The sequence below is a fragment of the Euprymna scolopes genome, chromosome 38 (assembly GCF_053919585.1).
Source record: "Euprymna scolopes isolate OS-2025 chromosome 38, ASM5391958v1, whole genome shotgun sequence".
Lineage (NCBI taxonomy): Eukaryota > Metazoa > Mollusca > Cephalopoda > Sepiida > Sepiolidae > Euprymna > Euprymna scolopes.
The window spans coordinates 57,534,621-57,546,836 of record NC_136519.1 but is presented as its reverse complement, the minus strand read 5'-3'; positions in this window follow the sequence as shown (position 1 = coordinate 57,546,836).

Genomic DNA, 12,216 nt, shown 5'->3' with positions numbered 1-12,216 from the left:
TATGTAAATCTTAATTATGAAATAGTGTAGACGATATAAAAACTATGTAAATCTTAATTATGAAATAGTGTAGACAATATAAAAACTATGTAAATCTTAATTATGAAATAGTATAGACGATATAAAAACTATGTAAATCTTAATTATGAAATAGTATAGACAATATAAAAACTATGTAACTCTTAATTATGAAATAGAGTAGACGATATAAAAACTATGTAAATCTTAATTATGAAATAGTGTAGACGATATAAAAACTATGTAAATCTTAATTATGAAATAGTATAGACGATATAAAAACTATGTAAATCTTAATTATGAAATAGTGTAGACGATATAAAAACTATGTAAATCTTAATTATGAAATAGTGTTGACGATATAAAAACTATTTAAATCTTACTTATGAAATAGTATAGACGATATAAAAACTATGTAAATCTTAATTATGAAATAGTATGGACAATATAAAAACTATGTAAATCTTAATTATGAAATAGTATAGACAATATAAAAACTATGTAAATCTTAATTATGAAATAGTACAGACGATATAAAAACTATGTAAATCTTAATTATGAAATAGTATAGACGATATAAAAACTATGTAAATCTTAATTATGAAATAGTGTTGACAATATAAAAACTATGTAAATTTTAATTATGAAATAGTATAGACGATATAAAAACTATGTAAATCTTAATTATGAAATAGTGTAGACGATATAAAAACTATGTAAATCTTAATTATGAAATAGTATGGACAATATAACAACTATGTAAATCTTAAATATGAAATAGTATAGACAATATAAAAACTATGTAAATCTGAATTATTAAATAGTATAGACGATATAAAAACTATGTAAATCTTAATTATGAAATAGTATAGACGATATAAAAACTATGTAAATCTTAATTATGAAATAGGATAGACGATATAAAAACTATGTAAATCCTAATTATGAAATAGGATAGACGATATAAAAACTATGTAAATCTTAATTATGAAATAGTGTAGACAATATAAAAACTGGATAAATCTTAATTATGAAATGGTGTAGACAATATAAAAACTATGTAAATCTTAATTATGAAATAGTGTAGACAATACAAAAACTATGTAAATCTTAATTATGAAATAGTATAGACGATATAAAAACTATGTAAATCTTAATTATGAAATAGTATAGACGATATAAAAACTATGTAAATCTTAATAATGAAATAATATAGACAATATAAAAACTATGTAAATCTTAATTATGAAATAGTATAGACGATAAGAAAACTATGTAAATCTTAATTATGAAATAGTGTAGACGATATAAAAACTATGTAAATCTTAATTATGAAATAGTGTAGACAATATTAAAACTATGTAAATCTTAATTATGAAATAGTATAGACGATATAAAAACTATGTAAATCTTAATTATGAAATAGTATAGACAATATAAAAACTATGTAAATCTTAATTATGAAATAGAGTAGACGATATAAAAACTATGTAAATCTTAATTATGAAATAGTGTAGACGATATAAAAACTATGTAAATCTTAATTATGAAATGGTATAGACGATATAAAAACTATGTAAATCTTAATTATGAAATAGTGTAGACGATATAAAAACTATGTAAATCTTAATTATGAAATAGTGTTGACGATATAAAAACTATGTAAATCTTAATTATGAAATAGTATAGACGATATAAAAACTATGTAAATCTTAATTATGAAATAGTATGGACAATATAAAAACTATGTAAATCTTAATTATGAAATAGTATAGACAATATAAAAACTATGTAAATCTTAATTATGAAATAGTACAGACGATATAAAAACTATGTAAATCTTAATTATGAAATAGTATAGACGATATACAAACTATGTAAATCTTAATTATGAAATAGTGTTGACAATATAAAAACTATGTAAATCTTAATTATGAAATAGTATAGACGATATAAAAACTATGTAAATCTAAATTATGAAATAGTGTAGACGATATAAAAACTATGTAAATCTTAATTATGAAATAGTGTAGACGATATAAAAACTATGTAAATCTAAATTATGAAATAGTGTAGACGATATAAAAACTATGTAAATCTTAATTATGAAATAGTGTAGACAATATAAAAACTATGTAAATCTTTATTATGAAATAGTATAGACGATATAAAAACTATGTAAATCTTAATTATGAAATAGTGTAGACAATATAAAAACTATGTAAATCTTAATTATTAAATAGTGTAGACAATATAAAAACTATGTAAATCTTAATTATGAAATAGTATAGACAATATAAAAACTATGTAAATCTTAATTATGAAATAGTGTAGACAATATAAAAACTATGTAAATCTTAATTATGAAATAGTATAGACGATATAAAAACTATGTAAATCTTAATTATGAAATAGTGTAGACAATATAAAAACTATGTAAATCTTAATTATGAAATAGTATAGACGATATAAAAACTATGTAAATCTTAATTATGAAATAGTGTAGACGATATAAAAACTATGTAAATCTTAATTATGAAATAGTATAGACAGTATAAAAACTATGTAAATCTTAATTATGAAATAGTGTAGACAATATAAAAACTATGTAAATCTTAATTAGTAAATAGTGTAGACAATATAAAAACTATATAAATCTTTATTATGAAATAGTATAGACGATATAAAAACTATGTAAATCTTAATTATGAAATAGTGTAGACAATATAAAAACTATGTAAATCTTAATTATGAAATAGTGTAGACAATATAAAAACTATGTAAATCTTAATTATTAAATAGTATAGACAATATAAAAACTATGTAAATCTTAATTATGAAATAGTGTAGACAATATAAAAACTATGTAAATCTTAATTATGAAATAGTATAGACGATATAAAAACTATGTAAATCTTAATTATGAAATAGTGTAGACAATATAAAAACTATGTAAATCTTAATTATGAAATAGTATAGACGATATAAAAACTATGTAAATCTTAATTATGAAATAGTGTAGACGATATAAAAACTATGTAAATCTTAATTATGAAATAGTATAGACAATATAAAAACTATGTAAATCTTAATTATGAAATAGTGTAGACAATATAAAAACTATGTAAATCTTAATTATGAAATAGTGTAGACAATATAAAAACTATGTAAATCTTAATTATGAAATAGTGTAGACAATATAAACACTAGATAAATCTTAATTATGAAATGGTGTAGACAATATAAAAACTATGTAAATCTTAATTATGAAATAGTGTAGACAATATAAAAACTATGTAAATCTTAATTATGAAATAGTGTAGACAATATAAAAACTATGTAAATCTTAATTATGAAATAGTGTAGACAATATAAACACTAGATAAATCTTAATTATGAAATGGTGTAGACAATATAAAAACTATGTAAATCTTAATTATGAAATAGTGTAGACAATATAAAAACTATGTAAATCTTAATTATGAAATAGTGTAGACAATATAAAAACTATGTAAATCTTAATTATGAAATAGTATAGACAATATAAAAACTATGTAAATCTTGATTATGAAATAGTATAGACAATATAAAAACTATGTAAATCTTAATTATGAAATAGTGTAGACAATATAAAAACTATGTAAATCTTAATTATGAAATAGGATAGACGATATAAAAACTATGTAAATCTTAATTATGAAATAGTGTAGACAATATAAAAACTAGATAAATCTTAATTATGAAATGGTGTAGACAATATAAAAACTATGTAAATCTTAATTATGAAATAGTGTAGACAATACAAAAACTATGTAAATCTTAATTATGAAATAGTGTAGACAATATAAAAACTATGTAAATCTTAATTATGAAATAGTATAGACAATATAAAAACTATGTAAATCTTAATTATGAAATAGGATAGACGATATAAAAACTATGTAAATCTTAATTATGAAATAGTGTAGACAATATAAAAACTATGTAAATCTTAATTATGAAATAGTGTAGACAATATAAAAACTATGTAAATCTTAATTATGAAATAGTATAGACGATATAAAAACTATGTAAATCTTAATTATGAAATAGTAGAGACGATATAAAAACTATGTAAATCTTAATTATGAAATAGTGTAGACAATATAAAAACTATGTAAATCTTAATTATGAAATAGTGTAGACAATATAAAAACTATGTAAATCTTAATTATGAAATAGTATAGACAATATAAAAACTATGTAAATCTTAATTATGAAATAGTGTAGACAATATAAAAACTATGTAAATCTTAATTATGAAATAGTATAGACGATATAAAAACTATGTAAATCTTAATTATGAAATAGTGTAGACGATATAAAAACTATGTAAATCTTAATTATGAAATGGTATAGACGATATAAAAACTATGTAAATCTTAATTATGAAATAGTGTAGACGATATAAAAACTATGTAAATCTTAATTATGAAATAGTGTTGACGATATAAAAACTATTTAAATCTTAATTATGAAATAGTATAGACGATATAAAAACTATGTAAATCTTAATTATGAAATAGTATGGACAATATAAAAACTATGTAAATCTTAATTATGAAATAGTATAGACAATATAAAAACTATGTAAATCTTAATTATGAAATAGTACAGACGATATAAAAACTATGTAAATCTTAATTATGAAATAGTATAGACGATATACAAACTATGTAAATCTTAATTATGAAATAGTGTTGACAATATAAAAACTATGTAAATCTTAATTATGAAATAGTATAGACGATATAAAAACTATGTAAATCTAAATTATGAAATAGTGTAGACGATATAAAAACTATGTAAATCTTAATTATGAAATAGTGTAGACGATATAAAAACTATGTAAATCTAAATTATGAAATAGTGTAGACGATATAAAAACTATGTAAATCTTAATTATGAAATAGTGTAGACAATATAAAAACTATGTAAATCTTTATTATGAAATAGTATAGACGATATAAAAACTATGTAAATCTTAATTATGAAATAGTGTAGACGATATAAAAACTATGTAAATCTTAATTATGAAATAGTGTAGACAATATAAAAACTATGTAAATCTTAATTATGAAATAGTATAGACAATATAAAAACTATGTAAATCTTAATTATGAAATAGTGTAGACAATATAAAAACTATGTAAATCTTAATTATGAAATAGTATAGACGATATAAAAACTATGTAAATCTTAATTATGAAATAGTGTAGACAATATAAAAACTATGTAAATCTTAATTATGAAATAGTATAGACGATATAAAAACTATGTAAATCTTAATTATGAAATAGTGTAGACGATATAAAAACTATGTAAATCTTAATTATGAAATAGTATAGACAGTATAAAAACTATGTAAATCTTAATTATGAAATAGTGTAGACAATATAAAAACTATGTAAATCTTAATTAGTAAATAGTGTAGACAATATAAAAACTATATAAATCTTTATTATGAAATAGTATAGACGATATAAAAACTATGTAAATCTTAATTATGAAATAGTGTAGACAATATAAAAACTATGTAAATCTTAATTATGAAATAGTGTAGACAATATAAAAACTATGTAAATCTTAATTATTAAATAGTATAGACAATATAAAAACTATGTAAATCTTAATTATGAAATAGTGTAGACAAAATAAAAACTATGTAAATCTTAATTATGAAATAGTATAGACGATATAAAAACTATGTAAATCTTAATTATGAAATAGTGTAGACAATATAAAAACTATGTAAATCTTAATTATGAAATAGTATAGACGATATAAAAACTATGTAAATCTTAATTATGAAATAGTGTAGACGATATAAAAACTATGTAAATCTTAATTATGAAATAGTATAGACAATATAAAAACTATGTAAATCTTAATTATGAAATAGTGTAGACAATATAAAAACTATGTAAATCTTAATTATGAAATAGTGTAGACAATATAAAAACTATGTAAATCTTAATTATGAAATAGTGTAGACAATATAAACACTAGATAAATCTTAATTATGAAATGGTGTAGACAATATAAAAACTATGTAAATCTTAATTATGAAATAGTGTAGACAATATAAAAACTATGTAAATCTTAATTATGAAATAGTGTAGACAATATAAAAACTATGTAAATCTTAATTATGAAATAGTGTAGACAATATAAAAACTATGTAAATCTTAATTATGAAATAGGATAGACGATATAAAAACTATGTAAATCTTAATTATGAAATCGTGTAGACAATATAAAAACTAGATAAATCTTAATTATGAAATGGTGTAGACAATATAAAAACTATGTAAATCTTAATTATGAAATAGTGTAGACAATACAAAAACTATGTAAATCTTAATTATGAAATAGTGTAGACAATATAAAAACTATGTAAATCTTAATTATGAAATAGTATAGACAATATAAAAACTATGTAAATCTTAATTATGAAATAGGATAGACGATATAAAAACTATGTAAATCTTAATTATGAAATAGTGTAGACAATATAAAAACTATGTAAATCTTAATTATGAAATAGTGTAGACAATATAAAAACTATGTAAATCTTAATTATGAAATAGTATAGACGATATAAAAACTATGTAAATCTTAATTATGAAATAGTGTAGACAATATAAAAACTATGTAAATCTTAATTATGAAATAGTGTAGACAATATAAAAACTATGTAAATCTTAATTATGAAATAGTGTAGACAATATAAAAACTATGTAAATCTTAATTATGAAATAGTGTAGACAATATAAAAACTATGTAAATCTTAATTATGAAATAGTGTAGACAATATAAAAACTATGTAAATCTTAATTATGAAATAGTATAGACAATATAAAAACTATGTAAATCTTAATTATGAAATAGTGTAGACAATATAAAAACTATGTAAATCTTAATTATGAAATAGTATAGACGATATAAAAACTATGTAAATCTTAATTATGAAATAGTGTAGACAATATAAAAACTATGTAAATCTTAATTATGAAATAGTATAGACGATATAAAAACTATGTAAATCTTAATTATGAAATAGTGTAGACGATATAAAAACTATGTAAATCTTAATTATGAAATAGTATAGACAATATAAAAACTATGTAAATCTTAATTATGAAATAGTGTAGACAATATAAAAACTATGTAAATCTTAATTATGAAATAGTGTAGACAATATAAAAACTATGTAAATCTTAATTATGAAATAGTGTAGACAATATGAACACTAGATAAATCTTAATTATGAAATGGTGTAGACAATATAAAAACTATGTAAATCTTAATTATGAAATAGTGTAGACAATATAAAAACTATGTAAATCTTAATTATGAAATAGTGTAGACAATATAAAAACTATGTAAATCTTAATTATGAAATAGTGTAGACAATATAAAAACTGTGTAAATCTTAATTATGAAATAGGATAGACGATATAAAAACTATGTAAATCTTAATTATGAAATAGTGTAGACAATATAAAAACTAGATAAATCTTAATTATGAAATGGTGTAGACAATATAAAAACTATGTAAATCTTAATTATGAAATAGTGTAGACAATACAAAAACTATGTAAATCTTAATTCTGAAATAGTGTAGACAATATAAAAACTATGTAAATCTTAATTATGAAATAGTATAGACAATATAAAAACTATGTAAATCTTAATTATGAAATAGTGTAGACGATATAAAAACTATTTAAATCTTAATTATGAAATAGTATAGACGATATAAAAACTATGTAAATCTTAATTATGAAATAGTATGGACAATATAAAAACTATGTAAATCTTAATTATGAAATAGTAAAGACAATATAAAAACTATGTAAATCTTAATTATAAAATAGTACAGACGATATAAAAACTATGTAAATCTTAATTATGAAATAGTATAGACGATATAAAAACTATGTAAATCTTAATTATGAAATAGTGTTGACAATATAAAAACTATGTAAATCTTAATTATGAAATAGTATAGACGATATAAAAACTATGTAAATCTAAATTATGAAATAGTGTAGACGATATAAAAACTATGTAAATCTTAATTATGAAATAGTGTAGACGATATAAAAACTATGTAAATCTAAATTATGAAATAGTGTAGACGATATAAAAACTATGTAAATCTTAATTATGAAATAGTGTAGACAATATAAAAACTATGTAAATCTTTATTATGAAATAGTATAGACGATATAAAAACTATGTAAATCTTAATTATGAAATAGTGTAGACAATATAAAAACTATGTAAATCTTAATTATGAAATAGTGTAGACAATATAAAAACTATGTAAATCTTAATTATGAAATAGTATAGACAATATAAAAACTATGTAAATCTTAATTATGAAATAGTGTAGACAATATAAAAACTATGTAAATCTTAATTATGAAATAGTATAGACAATATAAAAACTATGTAAATCTTAATTATGAAATAGTGTAGACAATATAAAAACTATGTAAATCTTAATTATGAAATAGTATAGACGATATAAAAACTATGTAAATCTTAATTATGAAATAGTGTAGACGATATAAAAACTATGTAAATCTTAATTATGAAATAGTATAGACAGTATAAAAACTATGTAAATCTTAATTATGAAATAGTGTAGACAATATAAAAACTATGTAAATCTTAATTAGTAAATAGTGTAGACAATATAAAAACTATATAAATCTTTATTATGAAATAGTATAGACGATATAAAAACTATGTAAATCTTAATTATGAAATAGTGTAGACAATATAAAAACTATGTAAATCTTAATTATGAAATAGTGTAGACAATATAAAAACTATGTAAATCTTAATTATGAAATAGTATAGACGATATAAAAACTATGTAAATCTTAATTATGAAATAGTGTAGACAATATAAAAACTATGTAAATCTTTATTATGAAATAGTATAGACGATATAAAAACTATGTAAATCTTAATTATGAAATAGTGTAGACGATATAAAAACTATGTAAATCTTAATTATGAAATAGTATAGACAATATAAAAACTATGTAAATCTTAATTATGAAATAGTGTAGACAATATAAAAACTATGTAAATCTTAATTATGAAATAGTGTAGACAATATAAAAACTATGTAAATCTTAATTATGAAATAGTGTAGACAATATAAACACTAGATAAATCCTTATTATGAAATGGTGTAGACAATATAAAAACTATGTAAATCTTAATTATGAAATAGTGTAGACAATATAAAAACTATGTAAATCTTAATTATGAAATAGTGTAGACAATATAAAAACTATGTAAATCTTAATTATGAAATAGTGTAGACAATATAAAAACTATGTAAATCTTAATTATGAAATAGGATAGACGATATAAAAACTATGTAAATCTTAATTATGAATAGTGTAGACAATATAAAAACTAGATAAATCTTAATTATGAAATGGTGTAGACAATATAAAAACTATGTAAATCTTAATTATGAAATAGTGTAGACAATACAAAAACTATGTAAATCTTAATCATGAAATAGTGTAGACAATATAAAAACTATGTAAATCTTAATTATGAAATAGTATAGACAATATAAAAACTATGTAAATCTTAATTATGAAATAGGATAGACGATATAAAAACTATGTAAATCTTAATTATGAAATAGTGTAGACAATATAAAAACTATGTAAATCTTAATTATGAAATAGTGTAGACAATATAAAAACTATGTAAATCTTAATTATGAAATAGTATAGACGATATAAAAACTATGTAAATCTTAATTATGAAATAGTAGAGACGATATAAAAACTATGTAAATCTTAATTATGAAATAGTATAGACAATATAAAAACTATGTAAATCTTAATTATGAAATAGTATAGACGATAAGAAAACTATGTTAATCTTAATTATGAAATAGTGTAGACGATATAAAAACTATGTAAATCTTAATTATGAAATAGTGTAGACAATATAAAAACTATGTAAATCTTAATTATGAAATAGTATAGACGATATAAAAACTATGTAAATCTTAATTATGAAATAGTATAGACAATATAAAAACTATGTAAATCTTAATTATGAAATAGTGTAGACGATATAAAAACTATGTAAATCTTAATTATGAAATAGTGTAGACGATATAAAAACTATGTAAATCTTAATTATGAAATAGTATAGACGATATAAAAACTATGTAAATCTTAATTATGAAATAGTGTAGACGATATAAAAACTATGTAAATCTTAATTATGAAATAGTGTAGACAATATAAAAACTATGTAAATCTTAATTATAAAATAGTGTAGACAATATAAAAACTATGTAAATCTTAATTATGAAATAGTGTAGACAATATAAAAACTATGTAAATCCTAATTATGAAATAGGATAGACGATATAAAAACTATGTAAATCTTAATTATGAAATAGAATAGACAATATAAAAACTATGTAAATCTTAATTATGAAATAGAATAGACAATATAAAAACTATGTAAATCTTAATTATGAAATAGGATAGACAATATAAAAACTATGTAAATCTTAATTATGAAATAGTGTAGACAATATAAAAACTATGTAAATCTTAATTATGAAATAGAATAGACAATATAAAAACTATGTAAATCTTAATTATGAAATAGGATAGACGATATAAAAACTATGTAAATCTTAATTATGAAATAGTGTAGACAATATAAAAACTATGTAAATCTTAATTATGAAATAGTGTAGACAATATAAAAACTATGTAAATCTAAATTATGAAATAGTGTAGACAATATAAAAACTATGTAAATCCTAATTATGAAATAGGATAGACGATATAAAAACTATGTAAATCTTAATTATGAAATAGTGTAGACAATATAAAAACTATGTAAATCTTAATTATGAAATAGTGTAGACAATATAAAAACTATGTAAATCTTAATTATGAAATAGTATAGACGATATAAAAACTATGTAAATCTTAATTATGAAATAGTATAGACGATATAAAAACTATGTAAATCTTAATAATGAAATAGTATAGACAATATAAAAACTATGTAAATCTTAATTATGAAATAGTATAGACGATAAGAAAACTATGTAAATCTTAATTATGAAATAGTGTAGACGATATAAAAACTATGTAAATCTTAATTATGAAATAGTGTAGACAATATAAAAACTATGTAAATCTTAATTATGAAATAGTATAGACGATATAAAAACTATGTAAATCTTAATTATGAAATAGTATAGACAATATAAAAACTATGTAACTCTTAATTATGAAATAGAGTAGACGATATAAAAACTATGTAAATCTTAATTATAAAATAGTGTAGACGATATAAAAACTATGTAAATCTTAATTATGAAATAGTATAGACGATATAAAAACTATGTAAATCTTAATTATGAAATAGTGTAGACGATATAAAAACTATGTAAATCTTAATTATGAAATAGTGTTGACGATATAAAAACTATTTAAATCTTACTTATGAAATAGTATAGACGATATAAAAACTATGTAAATCTTAATTATGAAATAGTATGGACAATATAAAAACTATGTAAATCTTAATTATGAAATAGTATAGACAATATAAAAACTATGTAAATCTTAATAATGAAATAGTACAGACGATATAAAAACTATGTAAATCTTAATTATGAAATAGTATAGACGATATAAAAACTATGTAAATCTTAATTATGAAATAGTGTTGACAATATAAAAACTATGTAAATTTTAATTATGAAATAGTATAGACGATATAAAAACTATGTAAATCTTAATCATGAAATAGTGTAGACGATATAAAAACTATGTAAATCTTAATTATGAAATAGTATGGACAATATAAAAACTATGTACATCTTAATTATGAAATAGTATAGACAATATAAAAACTATGTAAATCTTAATTATGAAATAGTATAGACGCTATAAAAACTATGTAAATCTTAATTATGAAATAGTATAGACGATATAAAAACTATGTAAATCTTAATTATGAAATAGGATAGACGATATAAAAACTATGTAAATCCTAATTATGAAATAGGATAGACGATATAAAAACTATGTAAATCTTAATTATGAAATAGTGTAGACAATATAAAAACTAGAT